The 20,459-nt window shown below is 36.3% G+C and overlaps 1 long non-coding RNA gene across 1 annotated transcript in view; it reads left to right on the forward strand.

The window, feature by feature from the left end:
- Nucleotides 1-210: 210 nt before the first annotated feature.
- Nucleotides 211-20,459, forward strand: part of LOC110345115 (uncharacterized) — a 54,137-nt gene continuing 33,888 nt past the window's right edge. The window contains exons 1-3 of the long non-coding RNA XR_002388230.2: nt 211-255; nt 5,052-5,103; nt 19,891-19,971. This is a non-coding gene — a long non-coding RNA (uncharacterized LOC110345115). The remainder of the gene's footprint in view (nt 256-5,051; nt 5,104-19,890; nt 19,972-20,459) is intronic.

Consider the following 20,459-nt stretch of genomic DNA (forward strand, 5'->3'; position numbering starts at 1 on the left):
CAAACAGTAGATTCTATTTCTCTACTCTTGAACCTGGCTTTGCCATGTGAATTGCTTTGCCCACGGGTTATTGGCATACAGAACACAAGTAGAGGCTTGGAAAGAGTTTGTGAATTGGAACTGGACTCTTTCCTTCTCCTGGGAACCCTGCCATCACCACCATGAGAACAAAGCTGAACAAGCCCGTTGGACAACCCCTACACAACTCCCAGAAACAAAACCACCTAACTTCGTGGCTCCAGTGGAATCTCTCAGGTGAGTCCAGCCCAAGATTCTGACTCACAGAAGAGTAAGTTAAAAACATCATTATTTCATCAAGCCTGTTATGCAGCAGAAGCAACTGTGTTCTTGTGTGTTTGTGTGTGTATGTGGCTGTGTCTGTGTGTACACTTACATCTGTTTCTAATGGGATATAAACCAGATATAAGCAGGGATTTGTTTTATCCTGGGAGATGGGATTATGGGTGAATTTTATTATGTACTTGTCCATCCACTTTCACTTTTATTTCCCCTCTCTTATAATCATAGCTTATCTATGTGCTTTAAAAGCACACAAATTAAAAAAAAAAGAAATGAAATGAAATTAAAACGATTGCTTTAGAAAAAGGAAGAATTAATTTTCGGCATAATTGTTTGCATCATCTATATTTCCAAAGTGATATTTTGATAGCCTCATTAACCATCCCGACTACATGCTACCAGAAGTTTTGTAAAAAGCAGTGTAGAGTTGTTCCACTTAAGTTCTTCTGTCTACATCACTTTATCCTCTCTACTTCAATAAAAAATTGGAAAATTAAGATGCTGATTACAAATGACATTTTGTCCCAATGTTTCTAATTATTATACTTTTTCTTAATCTGTTATTTATATAAAACCTAAGTAAAAGTGAGAAAATATAAAAATATGAACATTTCAAACCCAAATGGATGATACCAGAATGATAACACAGGTGACTGGACCAGGCATCTGGTTGAGTAGTGAAGGAAATTTTGAGGGACGGAAGGGGTATTTGCCAGATAAGAGCCAGATAGATATCTTATACGCTGGCTCTTATGCACATTGAATATTTTAAGGATGAGAAAGAATAAAGAAACCACAATAGAAACTCTCAGCAGCTGACCAGTGAACCACAAATATCTTTGGAGAGAATAAGTCACTTTTATACTTTGTATAATCACACTGTATTTTAGAATTCCCAGATTTACCATCTCATTTTTTGCCAACTGCCCTTTTACATTGGATGACTGACTTAATGTTCCTTTGCTAGTTTACAGGTTCGATTATCAGTTCATTGAAGGACTATTCCATTTGCAGAGTAATTTTGAACATATTTCTTCACTTTTGTTTGGATTCTGTGTAGTATTCATGAGGACAAATCTTCAATATATATCAAATATTTAGACTATATTTTCAGAGTTTAGGAATGTACCCTTAACCAGATCGAGGAGGCTGAGTCATTTGAGAAAAGATTGAGTCTGACAGAAAATATTCAATTAGGATTGTGTGAATGAAAGAGCAGGGAGCAAATATAGGCAGCTGGATTGGCTTTTCAACTTTTGTACTTGGTCCCAAAGCTCCCTTTTCTTCTTCTTTTGCTTATTAGGATGGTATCTGGGGGTTGGGGAGTAGGTTCATTGTGACAAGTAGTATGTGCTATTCTGTGGGATCTTGAAGACTTCATCCCAAATATCTGTTTTGTCACAGTGTTTGTTTTTCAAACAGTTTGACATTTTCAGTGGCCAGCAGCCTGGAAAGTTTGCCTTCCAGATGTCATTTCTCTGAGCACTGATTTCCATGTGGTCGATTTCTGCCCCCTTCACAAACTGTATGCCAAATCCATATCCCTAGCTCATCATTCTGGCTGTCTCTGAAATACAATTATCTATCATGGTTTTCCCTCCAGACTGACAAATATACTTTTCTGTAAGCTCACCTAGCCAGACTAATTGTGTCTGAAGATTCTGCTCATAGTGAAACATCTTTTATTGTCTTCTTGGTACTACATTCTTTCAGAACAACTACATGTTTTATAGTAGTTTTCTTTCTATTTTGGACCATAAATGTATCCCAGATTTCCTGGCTTCTTATTATTTGCTTGATCATTTGCTTTTTGTTGACAGCTAATAATTGTTCCTCTTTATGTGGTGCATTGTGAAGTTTTAATGCACTAATACACTCTATATCAATAAACTCAAAGTTATCCTTCATCTCAAAGAGTTATCATTTCTTTAAAAGAATATTCACACAAGAAAAACACTAACATATTCTGAGAAATAGGGTCCATGATATAAGTTTATGTTTTACAAATCAGCTACTTGTTTGAATTTTGTGGATTAGTTTGTTGTTTTCTGGTGATCTTCAAAGGTATTCTATTCTTACATTGCATACTAAATGCAGAAATTTTACTTAGAATGAGGCAAAATATAAAATAAAATTTACCTGGATGCAAAAATGGGGATAAATGTTACCTGCAAAAAAACATAGAGGAACAAAAGCACGTTACTATTTGTCTGGAAGTAGGGATAAAAATGAACCCTGCCAGTCAAAGTATGAGGGATCTTATCCGGATGAAGAAAATGTTCTAAAGCTAGATTTTGTCAATGCACAGCAGAGTGAATTCCTAAAAATCATTGATTGGAACTTTTAAAATGGGTAAATGATTAAATATATACATTATAATTTTATAAAATTGTTCAATGAAGGAGTAGTATCTGTAGAAGATTAGTTTGCTGATAAATTAGAATTATTTATCTAAAAAAATCTTCTGGGCTTTAACATTCAGTAATATTAACCAAGATTTGTATTATTGATGTTCATAAAAATCAAATCAATTCCAAGTTTCTTTTTGTTCTTCAGCAGCTATACTTAGACACACACACATATACACACACTGACCTCTATGTCTGATTCGGTTAGATGCCCCTGAACTTGTATAAAATCCATTAAAACATGTCTCCTTTAAGCCATTTAATTTGTTCTCTCTCGCCATATTTCTTTCTTTCATATTATACAGTTTAGATGTACAATTCTATCACTGGAATGAGAAATATTTAAATTTCTATGAAAATTATGTGTTATTTTTGTTAAATTAATTTTCTCTTTCATCAGCATACCTCCAAGAGTGGTCAGTGACATTTATTTTTGCATACTCAAATACAAACCCTCAAAGTTTCCCTACACCAATTTCTATCAATATACTTTATTTTTTCTTTCAGTCTTGAAGGCCCGGAAGTGTTTTTGAGCTCATCATTGTTTGGAGAATATGAAAAGTTCCACAAACTAATAAGCTTGCTTCTGAAAGACTCCATGCTTTTCTTTCCTCATGGTTTTTAAAGATCTTGTGTAAGGATTATAGTGAGAAACAAAGCAAATAATGAAAAAAAATTCCTTGCTCTGTCACTTTGCTCTATGACATTCTGGTTCCCTTGTGCATTAAAACTCATAAACGACGAGATTTTTGCCATTTTTCTTCTCCCAGAAATCTTTTTAATACTACACTTAATTAATTCACATTTATAAACATTTTAATAATAAAAAATATAAAATCTGAAAAACCTTGACAAATATGTGTATTGTAGGTGGCAAATAGAATATCTAATCGCTCTTTAGAAATTCATGATATCCCACAGTGAGAAGTCTTGTGCTGGAGGAAACCTTTTGTATTCAGCTTAAGGCGGAATTCGTTAAGGTGTTTTCAACACAGAATATTTTAATAACATTTCTAGAATAATCCTGTACAGGACTATTGAGCAAAAATTAGCCTGACAAATGTTATCTATGAGACTGAGTAGATGAGCAAAAGAATCTAATTGCCTGTCCTTCTGAGGTGAAAGAATTTTGGTACACACCCCATTGAAACTTTCCTCTATCCTAAATAGGTTACGTTTCACATTTATGCAACTTGGCTTCATCTTTTGGAGGAGTTTCAACTTCCTTCTTTTCTTATGTCCTTGAACCTCTCTGGGTCTTTTGCCTGGGTGAAGTGGGTATGATAATAGAACTATAGCATAGACATTCGGTAAGTGTTTTGCTTAAATTGTTTGAAGCCATGCCTGAGTAACTGTGCCAGAATGTGACGTTGTAAATACAGAGTTTGATTCTTCACCAGAAATGCACTCGTATTTCTGGGTTAGCCAGAAAAATTTGAATTTAAATGGTGTCTTCTCTATGCCTGGGGCGTTTTACCAAAGCAGCATAAATTGTGTGAGTGCAGCCAGGGACAGCATTAGCCAGATCTCAGAGGGAATAAAATGGCGCCTCACACTGAAAGCAAGTCATCATTACTACTTAATCTTTCTAGGAAAACAGTGTCACACAAAAACATTTGAATCTATAATTGACATCTTTAAGGATGCTTGCCATCTGGACCTCACTCGGTTTAATTAGTCATTGCAGGGTGGTAGTGCTCTTGTAAAACTCTTGCACTCCATTAACCTTGACTTTTCACACGTTGACATTTCAAGCCCCTTCTTTGCTCTTCTATGGCAGAGTGGACACGTTTCCATTTAATGGGAGTCCACCTCAGGGTTCGTGAGCCAGACGCTTGTTATTTGGCAAAGCCACCGAGCCCACGTCTATAAATGGTGGCAGCCAGGAAAGGTTGCAGGCAGCTAAAAATGGCAAAAGAACAGGAGTCATAGGAACCACCCCACCCTTCCTTTGGAGACTTCCAAACAGCATGGTGAGCAAGGACTGGGAAGGGTAGCGGAGGGAAATAACCTGAGCACAACCTCAACGTGGACTCATGCATGAGAGCAATTTTATTCAGCTGAGGATAGCCACTCAGTCTGCATTTTAAAAAATAATTTCTGAAGTTAAAAAGTTAGACCAGTTCATGATTTATTTCTTTAGCATTTAGGTGAACTTGGAAACACAGAAGTAAGGCTACTATGTTTCAGGGAAGTTTGTTGTCATTTGATAATGTTCGTTCTTATGATTTCACATATTTTTAGATCGATGATTATATTCTGGGAGTAGATGTCAAAGAGGAGAGTGGCCACGGCTGGTCTATAGAATATCTATTTCACATCGTTGTTTTTTTTTTTTTTTAGTTTGATGTCATGAAGTGGAAATGGCCAAAGATCCAGTAAGAATGATGTAAAGGTATTTACAATAGGACTGACAATCTTGCTTCTTATAGTTTAAGAAGAATAAATTTTGTAGCTTGTGATTCTCTCAGTTCTTCTCTGAGATGGAAAATCTGATTCTTCTGTTCATCTTCTAATACTTCATTTCTAATGTTATGTCTATGTTTTATCATAAGTATCATTGTGTCTACTGAAATCAAACGTTATCCCTAGAGTGTTTAATAATTTTCAATTTTTTCAAAATTATTTTATTCATTTAATAAACATGTGTTACAATTCAGACTTTGGATAGTATAAAAAAACATGAAATGTAAGTTTTAATGTGTAACTTTATTCCCCGGATTCTGTGTACAGAAAGGGAGTCCAGAGAGAGTTGGCAGCTAGCAATAGTATCTAGGAAATGAAATCTCCTAAAATATGCAAGTGATTCCATTTTCAGTGGTTCTCCCATGTGTCTGAGCATTTCACCAGGATTTCTAGAAAGACAGCTGTTATAGCAGGAATGCACAGAGCTCTGGGAATAATGTATTGGTCAACCAATTGATTGATTTGCTTTAGCTGTGGTAGCTAGATGTTATATTTTAGAATTGAGAAAAATACATGTCATGATCCTCCCCAAACAGGCTTCTTGGTTTAGGTCAGAAGGCTAGCTACTGCCTTGTACCTATATAATCTAATCTGCACTATAATATGCTATTGAAACAGAAATTCCCTGGAGGTTGTTCAGAATTTGGGTGGCACAGGGGCCAAACATGACATTATGAGATTCTGGTACATCAGAGAAGGTCTCCAAATGGGAAGGCACATGTGAGTACGGAATGGCTTGAAATACAGATTTAATAAAGGTGAAATCAAACTCTAAAAAGACCCTTATGAGTTACTGACCCCAAAATATCTGTACAAGTTTTCAGAGTACATGTAGAAATATTTTGATGATGGTGTGTCATGGAGGCCCTTTATTTTCTACTACTTTGCTGCTTATCCATTGTTATAATAGTACTATAATATCAAATGATGTCAAAGCTGGGTACAGCAGGACATTAAGAATTTTAAAATCATGAGAGTCTAGGTTTGGCTGCTGTTTTAGGTTGAACTCACCTGGGTATTTCTTTGGTCTCAGATGGGACCGCTCAAGAATCTAGCAGACAGTGGTGAGCTGAGGCTAACATGGTAAACGGGCCTGTGTTTCTCAGTCTATAGCAGGCTAGCTGGTCATGTTTTTATGAGGAAGATGGAGAGAATGCACATGATCTCTGTGGTTGATGCTTGAAATGGATACACTGTCACATGTATAGCATTCCACTGACAGATATGTGTCACATGCAAGAGTGAGGAGACAGATTCCACGGACTCCACTAACCTAGAGAATGGAATTACCAAAGCATGTGCAAAAGGGTGTGGGGAAAAAGAATGAAGGATTGTGGCTGTTAATATAGTTAGTCCACGTCTATTTATTCCTCACCAGAAGTACTGTTATTGGAAAATTTTAATTTTCTCAAGCTAGACTTTATTAGAATATCAAATTATATGAAGGCATATAAAATGTCAAAAACAGATAAAGAGACATTATGGAGAAATCTTTTGAGATGACTTAAAATTCTACTCATAGGGCCCGGGATTTAGCTCAGTGATTTTGCTGCCTGCTGTGCAAGCACAAGGACCTGAGTTCGATCCCTAGTATCAAACAAACAAACAAACAAACAAACAAATTTCTACTCATGTAGTGCAAGAATGATCCTTTTCCTTCAGTCGGTATAATAAACCCCCTGCCATTTTCAGTAAAATACCAATTTCAAATGCCAATGCATTACATGGTATCATTTCTAGGAACTGGAAATGCATGATACATTGTAAGCAAGTTCTGTTGGAGCTTCCTCTAAGGTTATTGTCCTTTGTTCATGTCTAACTTTTCTTAACATTTTATGTTATTTTCCTTAAAGCAGTATCCTGGTGTTATAAGTAAAGAAACAGTGAATTAGTCAGTGGAAAACTGGACTGATTTTTCTCTATCAAAGGTGAAATATTTTCAGTGATAAAGCTACAATTTGAAAATTTGGACATAATGCATGAGTTAGCTATATTCTAAGTGTCTCTTAATAAAAATACTGCACCAGCTGGAAAGAACAGATTTTAAATATGTGGAATTTATTAATTATAAGCAAAGAAACTACCATTAGGAGACTTTTTCACTTTAAATAGTTTTAAGCAAAAGCAACATCTTCCTCAGACTAATTTACAAATAAGTTTCTGTTAAATATTTTGCAAAATAGAGCAAAATAAATTACCTTCACAAGTACACAGCCAACTGCTCCTTTTTGGCAAGGGCTGAGGACGTTTTTCTGAGCCCTGGGACTGTGAGCATTAAAATTTGAAATGTCTTGAGGAAACTGTGATAAGTTTGTTCTTCTATTCACAAATGTGTCTTTTTGGAAGGACAGCTGATAATCTGTTAATATTCTGCAAGGATTAAACAAAGCATATTTGGTTAGGTTGAGTGTGAAAGTATTTTGTATAGGTTTTAGAAGTACCATAGCTGTCTTGCATTTTATATGGAAAATTCTAAATTATTCTACTTTACTGCTGATAGCTTAACCTGAAAGTAAGAAGCAGAGTATAATTTCTTTCACTTATAGAAGTTTTGCTAAAGGAATAAAAGTTGTTTCATATAGCGCAAAAGAGATTTTGTTATTTTTAATAATTAAAAAATACAAGCTAAGCCATCTATTTCTATTTTTTCTCTTCCAAATAAAGAAGTTGCCCTAAATGGTTTCTAAGATGTTTCCAGCTATGATGTTCTGTAACTATGTTCATAATAAAATGTATTCTCTATTAAGAAAAAAAGTTCTGTACCAAGCAGACTGACTATTAAAGAGTTAAATAGTCCTGGGGAATACTGCCATTTAACAGAACATTTAAACCAACTAAGTATACTAACTACTGTTATTGTTTATTTTCTTTCTAGTCTAGGGATTTTTTTTCTTTTTAATCTGCCAGAAGGGACCTTAAGGATTTGAGCCTTAACATTGTTCCTAAGACTTCAATTTATTTTTTAATTAGGGTTAAAATAAAAATAAATGTTCGCTTTCTGGAATTATGCAAGTTGGAGAGGAGGGGAGAAACTTCCTCATCTGAAAAGACTTAATGGTAATCTATACTGTAAAAGAGCATTTTGAAAAATATAAAACAAAGAGCTTTCAAAGTGGTCAAAGACTAATGTAAAGTGATATATTTCAGACCGGAGAGATGGTGTAACTTACTCCTGTCACTGCTGCCTGTTTATTGTGTTTGTCTGGTTGGCCTGGTAACTAGCTCATGCCATTTCACTCATTTTATAATGTTCCTGTAAATGTTAGGTAGGCCTGGATTTATTATACACTGTCAACACCTAAAATGGAACCCACTGCTTAACGTAGTTTATTTGGCTGGATGCCTCTGCCTTCTTTAAAAAAATTGTGAGTGTGCGTGTGTGTGTGTGTGTGTGTGTTAAAGAAAAAAGAAAGTCCTCTAGTGCCTCCAAAAGAACTGTAGCCCAGACACAACTGAAGTTGGGTGTCACAGGCTATGTCAAAGGAGCATTTGAGCTCAGTAGCTGTTGTGTTGTTGGGTGGGAACATCTGACTCACAATATTTGTGACTTGGATTTAGAGGGACAGAGGAGCAAGAACCATATTTATTGCTGAATTTATCATCCCAAAGAAACCAGATGGCAGTTGCTGGTGTCCAGAAAGGCCTCTGAGCCATCAGGGAATGAATCATAAGACTATTAGAAGTTGGACAGATTTCTTTCCTTCTTATTAACTTACTGGTTTCATCTGCCCAGTTCATGACAAAGCAAGTTTGATGGGGTACCCAAAGATATGATCCTGGAGAACATTTTGGAAAGCCTTAATCAACCTTATATAGACTGTAAGATAGCTGGAGCATTAAGGTGAAAGGGATTCAAAGTATCACTGTGGTTTTAAAATATGAAAGGGAAATGTGATACTCTACCAAGAACAGAAGTAGTCGACTCAGCACAACACTAATGACCATCACACGTAGATACATGTGCTGTTTGGCCCTTGGTCAACCCCACATCCAACCTGTGTCTTTTTCATTCAATCTGTTCAGGAAGGAGGGCTGTTAGTTAGAGTGGACTCTTGTTGAGAGCTCTGCTCAGTATCAGTGAAAAAGTCATTAAATTTTGTACTCTTTTTGCTCCTTGGGATCCTGTCTGTCCCCTTGTGCATTTTAAACAAGATGCTTGAGTATCTGGCTAAACCCAAAAGTTCACAGAGACTGGAACACTCTCTTGCCAGTGTCTACTAGGAGTGATATTCTCGGAACTTCCCTCCTAGTTGGGTGTCTAATCATTACTTAAAAATAAAAACAAGTGAGTTGATTCTAATGAGAAAAAAATGTCCACAAGAATTCCTGCAATTAAAAAAAAAAGCTACTCTAGGTAAGTGTTTACTTTTATTAGTCGATTAAATATTAGGAGTATAGCTCAACATTGTTTGAAATTATAAATCATCATTTGGAGGAACATTTTTGAAAGAGTCATATTATTTAATTGCACTACAGTTTACTCCTATCCTCATATCCAGAATAAGTGCTTTGAGAGTTAGGTAGTGAAGGCAATTTCTCCTGTCTAAAAAACTTTCCATCTAATATCCATCTTCCAAACTTAATGAATGTAGGTTATAAGCTTCCTGAATGAAAATTAGGAAATTTGCTTTTAGAGATCTAAATAATATGTGTTCTTTGACCCAAATTAAATACTTTAGAGAATTATCCTAAAAATGGTATGTGTATATCCTATATTTGTATTAAACATATATAAATATATGTGTAGAAAATATGAACATAACTAAAATGTTCCAAAGTTTTAGGAGAAATTTTCATTTGTATGATATAAATACACAGAATTTGGATTTATAGCTGTGTCTGTGCCTGTATATATGTGCATGTATGCTTCTTTTATGTTTGTATTGCTTCATATGTATGTATGCGTTGAGCAGGTGCATGTAGTTTAATAACAAAAAACTATGACTTTCTCTCCTCCAAAAACAAAATCAACAGATAACCTCACAATTTCATCTACATTATGTCGCTACTGTGCAAGAAGAGTCCCTTTACTGCCTGTCTTAGTTACTTTCTGGTTGCTGAAACAAAATACTTGACATGAATAAGTTAAAAGAGGAAAAGTTTACTTTACCTCAGTTTGTACAGATTTTATCACATGGTCAGCTGGCTCAAAGGCAGGGCGGGATGACAGAGAAGAAACAGTCCATGGCAGGGTAGGCAGAAAGCAGCAGCAGTGAGCCTCCTTTTCCCCTTCTACTCCATTCAGGCTACAAGCCTATTGATTGGTGCCACCTAGACCTAGAGTGGGCCTTCCCATTATCCAAACTCAAAGCTATGCTAATCCAGTCAGGGAAAAAATCCACTTATCACACACCCGTAGTTCAGTATCACACAGTCATGAGCCAGTCACCTCCCAGAAGCCACACCTGTGAGCATATGAGGCTTTAGGGAACATCTAGATATAAGCCATGACATTGCCCCAACAAAGTACCAGCAGTGTTAATGCCAGTAAAATAACTGATACATTGATTCCTTGGAGTGAGTTGATCCCTTTTAAAATTCCATATGGTCCTTTTTAGGGTGCTTTAGGATTATAGGCTTCTAGGAAACTTCTGTGAAAAAGGACTCCTTTCTGGTGATGAAGGTCTTAGGATTAATCTTAACACCATGACTTTTGGAAAGTGAAAAATTGTATTACTTCAATAGCACTTTTCCCATCAAATTTTACAATGAAAGGTAAATAAGAGGTTTGTGTGTGTGTGAGACTGATATTCTTTGTTTTTATTATTTTCTATGAGATGAGCCACTGTTTAAATGTATGTTTCCTGGCTGTCATCTCAGCCCTAATGCTGCCTAATTCCGTGAGGTGAGTAAACTGACTTCCAAGAGTGGATCAGCTACAGCACGTGGGGAGGGAGAGAGAATATTTATAGAGAAGTCCATTGTTTTTTCAGAGTTGACGTAACTCTATTACTCAATAAAATACATGTGCATATATCTACTTTCACAGTTTTTGGCTTGTCTAGTTTTTCTACTTTTTGTGGTTATCCCACAAATTTGAATTTTTACAGTGTTATTTCTTTTCTTTTCTTTTTCTTTTCTTTTTTTTGGGGGGGGGTACCGGGGATCGAAGTAGGGTCCTTGTGCTTTCAAGGCAGGTGGCAGAACCACTGAGCTAAATCCCCAGCCTACTGTGTTATTTTGTATCATCCCTCCCCACTTTGATCATTTTCTTACCTGTCTTCAAATTATTTTTGTCCAGGGAAACTCTAGAGACATTTAATTAATGAAAACATCCCATAGTTGTTGGGTTTTTTTTGGTGCCAGGGGATCGAACTCGGGTCCTTGTGCTTTTTCAAGGCAGGTGGTAGAACCACTGAGCTAAATCCCCGGCCTCCATCCCATTGTATTTTAACTGTAACTGACAAACATTTGCATTTACTTTTGGAAACCATTCATATTTTTAGGTGTCCCCAGTTGAGAGCCTGGCCTTATTAAATCATTTATTTCTTCTGGTAAATGTATTTCCCAATATATAGACATTGCGCTTCTAAACCATTTTTTTCTATACAGAAAACTGGTGACGTCAGTATGTATTGGGGAAAAGTCATCTAGGGAATTCCCTTTCTATTTCTAGTGATTATTCAATTGATGTTCATGTATAGAAGACTATTTGTATGCAGAATGTCTAGGATTTTCAGATTCATGGGAGGATGATACGCTTGCCAGGAAAACCAATATAAACAAACCTTTGGGAGTTTTAAGTAGGGTGTAAGGAGGAAGGTTGTGAGGATTTAGGGCTTTAAATCTGAACTGAGGCCATGTGGAAGAGGCCCTTGCACAATCAGTTTTCATTTGTTAAGAGCTGTTGAAAAATGTAGGTAGAAGAAATTTGATAATAATCTCATTAAAAACAATTGATGATGATAGGTGGATTACATTGAATAAGAGCAGTTCACTTACAAATACTGGCAGATGCATCATTATTTTGAAATAGAAAAGTTTATTTACAAATAATGACAAATATGTCTATGGCCACATCACCCTAAATGTGCCTGATCTCTGATCTTGAAAGCTAAGCAGGAGTGGGTCTGGTTAATACTTGGATGTGAGACAAATAATGACATATAAAAAAGCTGTTTTTGGTTCTCGGTTTTATTTTATTGAGAGATCATTTAGGATAATAGAGATATTATGGTCTTCTTATGACCGCATTGAGAATTTTCCTATTTACATTTAATTATTTAGTTGTCCATTGACTTTGACAAGTACATTTTATTATATATGTCAGCTGGCTATTTCAGTGTTAATTACCTAAGGGGCCACAATCTTTTTGGCATCAAGGACAGGTTTCATGGGAGACAGTTTTTCCACGAGGTAGGACCTGTTGGTTTGTTTCAGGCTGATTTAAACAAGCAGGCGGCCTAGATCCCGCTCATGCGCAGTTCGCGGTAGGAGTCACGGCTCTGAAAATCTAACGCTGCTGCCGATCTGACAGCAGGGGGAGCTCAGGTGGTAATGAGAGCTGCGGGGAGTGGCTGTAATACAGGCAAAACTTCCATTGCTCATCTTCTGCTCTCCTGATCTGAAGCCTTGCTCCCAACAGACCATGAACCAGTATTGGCCTGTGGCTGAAGGTTGGAACCTCTGCCTGAGACACATACAGAGATTTTGCCTCTTGTTTATATAGGGACTAGACAACGACACATTCAAACGTTCTTGTATGAAAGTTAGCCTATTGTAAATTATTGAGATATCCCTTGCTTAGTCCTGACCACTGATAATTTACAAGAAAACATGCATCTTCATTGTTTTCACGAATGCCTCCCATGCCCCAAAGTGCTAGCTCATAGTAGGAAGTCAGTCAACATGTGTTGAATGAATGGATATTTATTTAGACAAATATCCACAAAATACTAGTTCTTGCATGGATATAATTCCCTTTCCTAGAAAATGAATTTCTGCATCGGTCCTAGTTCAATGACATAAATCTCCACTGTAAAATTCAAGTGCTTCATTTTGCTTTGGCCACATTGGCCTCCTGTTGTTTCTCTTAAATATTTGTTCCACTCTCAAATATTTGTGTCACTGTTCCTTCTGCCTGGAACATATTATCCTGCTTAGCCTACCTCCTGCCTACCTTTCCCCCCATCATCCCTTGAAGGAAGTCTACCTGGACTGCCTTATGTAAATGTATAACTTTTCTCTCTAGCCTCCAGCTGCCTGTATCCTCCTGTTTTTTCCATTGAATGTATCATTTCCTAGCCCCTATTAAATTTGCTTACATTTGTTGTTTCCTTGCTTTCTGATTTTGTTTCATTAATATATTTCCCCCATTTAGTATCTACTGTACAGTAGGCACTTAGCAAATATTTACTTAACAAATCAATTTTTTTAAAATTACATACTATAAGTACTGATTTGTACAATAAAGCATTAATGAAAAGCAAAGTCATATTGAAAGACTACTAATTCTTTAACAATTATCATATGTGGAAGAAAATCACAGTATATAAATTAAAGTATAAAACATAAATGAGAGAATGTAATCAGGTAATGCATTATCATGGGTTAAAGTGAGATAAGGTCTGTGTAGGTCCTCAGAGACCTATGGAATAAGGTCAATATCATCACAGGTCATTCCTTCAAGCGTTTGAATCCAGCTGGGTCTTTTCCTCAACCCTGAACAAACTTCTAGTTTTGCAGATGTCCTCTATTTGCTTTGCCCTTCTGACTCCTCAGCAACTTGGTAAATTGAGTGTGTTCTGTGTCCTTTGAAGAGCCATGGCTGTGAGTTGAGCTTCCTTTGCATGATCTTGCAAGTGCAAAAATGGAAGATTAAACAAACAAGTTGTAACTCCCTCCCCTTTCCTAGTGAGAAGTTATTTTATATGTATATTAAAGATTATTTTTCCAAATCCAAGTCATCAGGCAATGGTTTCTTACTTTCTGAACTCATGATGGCATTGAAAAATGTGTCCAGTTTAAGAAAGAAGTCTGTTGCAATCTATATGCTGGTCCATTCCATTTTGGTTCTTGGTAGCTTCTTCCATAAACATGATAGAGTAATTTTGACAGCTCTGTATTAATGACCACCTACATAAATGAGATCAAATCTTCATTCTTGGTGACAGAGTAAATATGTGGGTAGTTTGTTTAGGCTTTATTTTGAAATGACTAAGTAGCCTGTGAAAACAAAGTTTAATGGGTTTATAAAAGTATGCTGTCTACATAACTAATGTGGACTTTGTTTTTATGTTGCCTATTATAGACTGTAAACAGTAACAGCGGAGTCTTATCTTTTATTTCACAGTGTTGTAAAATGTTTTGGCTGTGACAATATATAAATGTAGGTGTATATATACATATACTTATCACACTTTGTAAAGATGTTGCATTTATTTTATATTTAAAGGAAAGCAGTTGAAATGTAAAATTTAGATACACCTATTGGGATTGACATGTGCTTGAGAATAAATAAAGTAGAGAGAAGTTCTGTTTTAACATATAGGCTATTATTAAGTAGAGGGCACTCCTGCAGCCCAATTCTCATGTCGAAAGTTGCTCTTCAGCGTGTCTATCCACAGAATTTCTAACAGCACAGTGGCAAGACCATGTCGACAGAGTCATGACTGCCCTTCTTAATTACCTCACAATTTGCTCACTGGTTTTGGGTAATTGGAACAATTTGCTTGCAGAGACCTGTGAGTAATCAGATGTTAATTGACTTTGTCTTGCTTAATCAGCTCTTCAAGAAACAGCCCTCACTTTCCCGACTGTTTCTTAGGCTGTGCGCTGGCGTCCTATGATACAGTGGAAAAAACACACATGGGCAGTTGTCTTGGTATCAACTGGCCACATCTGCTTATGACTCCATCTCTGAATGGAGAGATTCCAGAAATTGGCAGAGCGGTCTAGAGAAAATACTTACACATGTGAAATGACAGGGAAAAGTGATTCTACAATTTATGTATAAGGCAGTAAATAGGGAAAACATTTAAAACTAGGATTCAAACTCATTCTGATTCTACTACCGTGATCTGGAGCCATTCGGGTTTAATCTACAGCTCAATTTGAAAGACCTTCTCTTTGGCTCTTTGGATTGCTCTGGGCATCGCAATTAAACATCCTTGAAGTTCATCATCACTTGACAATATTTTCCCAATTTTCACTTTTTCTTTCTGTTCTGCCCCTCTTGAAGCCCCGTAAGGGAGAGACAAAGAGCATCTAAATTGTCCATCAACTAGTAGATCAGTAGAACACTTTTTAAGTTAACCTCATCATTAATATTCTGTCCTGCCATATTCTTGATTGTATGAACTATGGGCTAAAGAAGGGAGGATAGGAAGAAACACACAGTTAAAAAAACCCCATAATTTCCCTCCAATATAAGCGAATCATTTTCCAAATGCCAGCCCCTGTGCCTTACATCTTTTATCTCATGTAGTTTTCATATCTTTCTCATAGGACACAGTTACCACTAGTTGTCTTTTTCCAAATGCATTCCAGTTCAGCCACTTGGTGGATACAAGTATCTGAGCAGCTGCCTCATTCTCTCTGGGTCCCAAATGCCTTTAATAGTGCTCTGTAGAGTGAGGTACACTATAGATTTTACAATGGAAAAAACACAGTACTACAGAATTCAATCTAATCTGATCATAGAGAAATCTATTTTGTATCACTGAGATTTCTGTTTGCTGGTGTTTTCCTTGAATTTTTCCATCCAAATTCAAAAATAAGTTAACTTTTCCCTTTTAATATTACTCTTATTATATAGCTTTATTCCCAAGATTACGCTGGCTTCATCTAATGAGTTGAGATATAGGTTCTTTATTCTCCAGAAGATTTAAGTAAAATTAGAATCATCTTGTGCCTTAAGTTTGGGGAAAACTCTTAATAATCTTGTTTCTATTGTATTTTTTTGTAAAAATGTTTTAAAATAAGTATTTTAAGAAGTATCATCTTAGACATTTTAAGGATATTCTCCTTAAGTGCTAACATCTACAGAATTATCTATTTAATTCTCAAACTTATTGATAGAAGGGTGTTTACTGTATCTTCTCTAAAAGTCTGTTGTATTTGTGTCTATGTTCTAAGTCTTTTCATGATTATTACCTTCGATTTATCTTGATAGTTTATCTCTTTTTACAAAGTAATGTAATAGCCTCCTGAGAACTTTATACTCTCCAATTTACATGCTATCTATTCCTGTTTGTTAAGATCACTTAGTGTAAGAATGTATATTCCCCTTTTTTAAACTATTTGCTTTTATATCTTGAGTTTTTCTCCTAGAAATACGTTTCTTCTCTTGAAGTGTATTTTAATTCTGTTAGTGGAAATTTGTTGTTGTGTCTGAAAATGATATTCATTTGTTCTTGTTACCAGAGATCAAACTCAGGACCTTGTGCTTGTGAGGCAGGTACAGTGCCACTGAGCTACATCCCTGGTCCTCATTTGTTCTTGTTTTAAAGATGGATTAGCTTAGTACCCAGTGTCTGATGATTTTCTCTACCACTCCACTCTGAAGATTCCTCTGATTTCTTGCTTCTATAGTTCCTCTTAAAAAATTTGCTGTTAGGCTAATTCTTATTCCTTTATCAGTGAAATGTCCTTTTTCCTCTGCTAATTATGCTACAGATTTATAATATAAGTTTGTTTGACACAGGTTGCTCACCTATGATTAGGGATGCATTTTACTTTCTGTAGTAAGTATTAAGAAATGCACCATGGTGCAAAAAAGAAAAAAGAAAAATAACCCTTCAAACATTTGAAAAATAACTATTACATCCCTTATTTCATTTTATATACCCATATATTTAGTATATATTTACTGCAGCATACAAGCATACATATATATCTTAAATATTTTTACTAGATCACATTCATTTAAACAAATAAATAATGGAAATCATAAATATCCCTTATATATCTGGTTCTTTGTGTGTGTACTTATTTGGGAGTTTCTGTAGTTTAATATTATGCCCAGAAGAATTTTTAAAAAATCATCACCCTCATGTAATGCTCTATGAACAGGCCATTAAAACACTTTTGATCCACAGCCAAGTTTTGCTCTACAGGGTTGGGAGTGTCTGAATGAGGATTTGTGAGCTGGGTGCCTGGCTAAATGAGACTCTCCCACTTGGTATGGCTGCCCATGGTGTGGCTCTGCTGTTTATCCAGCATAGTAACCAGTTGTGGAATCGACAAGTAGAGCAGGGCATGGAGTCTTTGGAGGGAGTTCAGAGAAATGAAATGATGATTAAAGGCTGAGAAAATCAAACCTTTGAGAAAAGATAAAAGGAACTGGGTTTATGCAGCATGAAGAATAAGTAACTGAGGAGTTATTTAGTATTTTTCAAGTTGTTGGGGAACTCTTGGTTTCTAACAGTGAGCAGGGTCCTTTGTCTCACGAAGCATAGCCAGAGAATATAGCTTTTGAGTTTGATACAGAGATGTAGTTTAACTATCATTAGTTGTCTAATGGTAATAATTTGTTAATTCTTTCATTAAATTCAGAGCTATCTTCTGTAGCTTTATCTGAGCTACCAAGTAATTCCCAAGTAGAACAAATTAGGTTTTCCTAGTACTTTGTATATCACTATTATAACAACAGCTCCATAATGACAAATACCTCAGAGACACTTTATTGGAGGACATCCTACAATTTATCTCCTTACCATCTGACCCTGGCAACTCCAGTGTTCAATATGCCTTTTCCAAATTGGATAAAATGGATTTAGAATTACTCTACACATGTTATAATTATTCTGCTGTACATATCAGGGGAGACATTTAATTTTTGGTGCTGGAATTATACATAGTCTTTTATGAAAGAGGTGACACTGAATTAGTTTTTGAAGGATAAAATGGTCTTAAGAAATTTAACCCATGGAAGTGAAGGGGAATTAGTGTGGTCAGACAAAATTCATTGGCAAGGGCTCTGTCTTCCTGCTGAGCTGTTCATGTGCACTGGGTCCTAGTAACATATAAGACCAGATAGAGTAGTACTCCATTTTATAAAAAAACCACAACTTCTTTATCCAGTTTCCAGTTGATGGGGTACTACTCAGCCATAAAGAATAAGAAACTAGAGACATTTATAGCTAAATGGATGGATATTGAGGCCATATTCTTAAGTGAAATAAATAGGACACACATGTGTAAATACTGAATAGTTTCTCTAGTGTGAGAAACTGAAAATGTAAATAAGGATTAAAATGATTAAAATGAATAATTGATAATTTGAAATAGGAAAAAGTCCAAAGGTGTCGGGGTGGTCGGAGGGGAAGGGGGAAGGAAAGAAAGGAAAATAAAAATTATGAGAAAAGAAAAAAATGGAAAGAAAATCTATGTAAATAGGGAAGGGTGGAGGGGGTGAAGGGCGCACAAGAAATAGGGAAAAAAAAAGAACCAGGATACATCATGTACAGGTACAAGCACCCAGTGATAAATGTAAATGTATTGAATACCTAAAATGTACCAATAAAATAATTTTTTAAAAAGACCAGATAGGATTACAAAGAAATACATTTCCCAAAGTATATAATTTGAAATAATCAATTTGAGAGATGTTAATGGTTTTGCATAAAAAACATATTTCCACGTTCAACTAATTTGAGAAATAGGAGTGTTCAATAAAAGGAACAGATTTTTCTGTTGGGAAAATCCTCAAACCATTGCTATGCTAAAGAGCATTGTGAGTCTCCTAAAGAAGTTATAGCAGGCAGTTATTCCCAACAATATTTAGTCCCATGACCCTTTTGTGGTTGAACGTATCAGCAGCTTGGGCCACACAGATAAATGCAAAGGAGAGACACTGAAGATGAATGACAACATCAAAGTGATGTTTAAAGAAGATTAATCTGGTGGTGGTACATGGGACCACTTGGACAGAGTAAGAGTCCCATTACAGGGGAACTTCATGCAAGCATGAAATCATAGGTACTTGAATTAGGTTCTTGCAACAAGACAAGCAGTATATGCTTGGATGGGGAAAAGATATAAAACAATGGAGTAGATTTGGTAAGTGACAGGGTTCAGGGGTGGAAAGCCAGAAGAATAAAAACTAATTCCCAAATCTCAAGCCTGGGTCCTGGAGGAATGGTGGCACCATTGACAGAAAGAGGGAATCCAGCCAGAGAAGACATTTAGTTCTGTGTGTGAGGTGATAGCAGAGAATTAAGCACAACATTTCCCAGACTCACATGGCCATAAAAGACCTCACAGAGCATGGAATTCACGTTCCTATAGGCGGGTAAGGCTGCAGTCCACTCACCTCAAATGGCCATAGACTTGCCACACTCTTCTCTGAAAATAGAGATTATAATATTTCACTCTGGGTAAAATTTTGCCATCTCTTCTAAACTGACGTCTTTTTCTCCAATGATTTTTTTCTCCCTGAAGTAATTTATTCAGGATGAAGAAAAAATTGTTATTTTTCACATACAAGGACCCGCCATGAACCTACAAAACATGAAAGTCAGTCAGGTTCAAATTCAAGTTACTTGAGCACAATAATGCATTTCTTAGCTCTTCTCCCAGCAAAGGATAAGGGAACTTTCGAATGCTGCATTCTGTTACAATCGTCAAGTTTTATACTTCTGTTTTAAGAAAGGATGACCATTGGTGGGAAAAAAGATACTGGGAAAAAATACCCTCCTGTCTGGCTCTCTGTCGTGTTTGCATTTATGACTTTGGTTCCAAGATTTTGATTTTCAAATCTGACATTCTTTTATAGTCCAATTATCATGCAAAGACATTCTGGAGAATTGCAAAGTGAGTGAAGCCAGAAGAGGAGCACTTCAAAAGCCCTTTGGAGGTAAATGATAGAGAAAACTAAAAGCTGCCAGTGCATGTGATTGCTGAGAGTGGCTGGCATTTTGCCACGCTGGAGGCAGTGTGAGAAAGGGATCCAGTCGGGTCTGCCCTGCACAGTTGATGCGGGACACCTACACTCTGGGCGCAGATGACAGAGCCACTCCTTGGAAAGCTGACTAGAAGAAAACCATACCATTTTCACTGCAGAAAGACCTTCAGCTCAGTAATTCTCGGGTAAAAGTCACCATATATGTGCCCATGGACACACACACACACACACACACACACACACACACACACACACACACCCCCCTTGAAGAACAGCATGCTATTGCACCGATACCCCTCACCCCCATGAAACCAGTCTAATGACACAGAAAATGCTACTAAATTAAACTCAACTGAAGAGCCCTGCCCATGAAGAATGCTGCAAAATAAAACTGAAGCTCATTCCCTCAGCTTGCCAATACTGTATTTTTCAGTTTATTC

This window comes from Heterocephalus glaber, unplaced genomic scaffold (assembly GCF_053883595.1).
Source record: "Heterocephalus glaber isolate CG9 unplaced genomic scaffold, H.glaber_assembly_v1.0 deba00000937, whole genome shotgun sequence".
Taxonomy (NCBI): Eukaryota; Metazoa; Chordata; class Mammalia; order Rodentia; family Bathyergidae; genus Heterocephalus; species Heterocephalus glaber.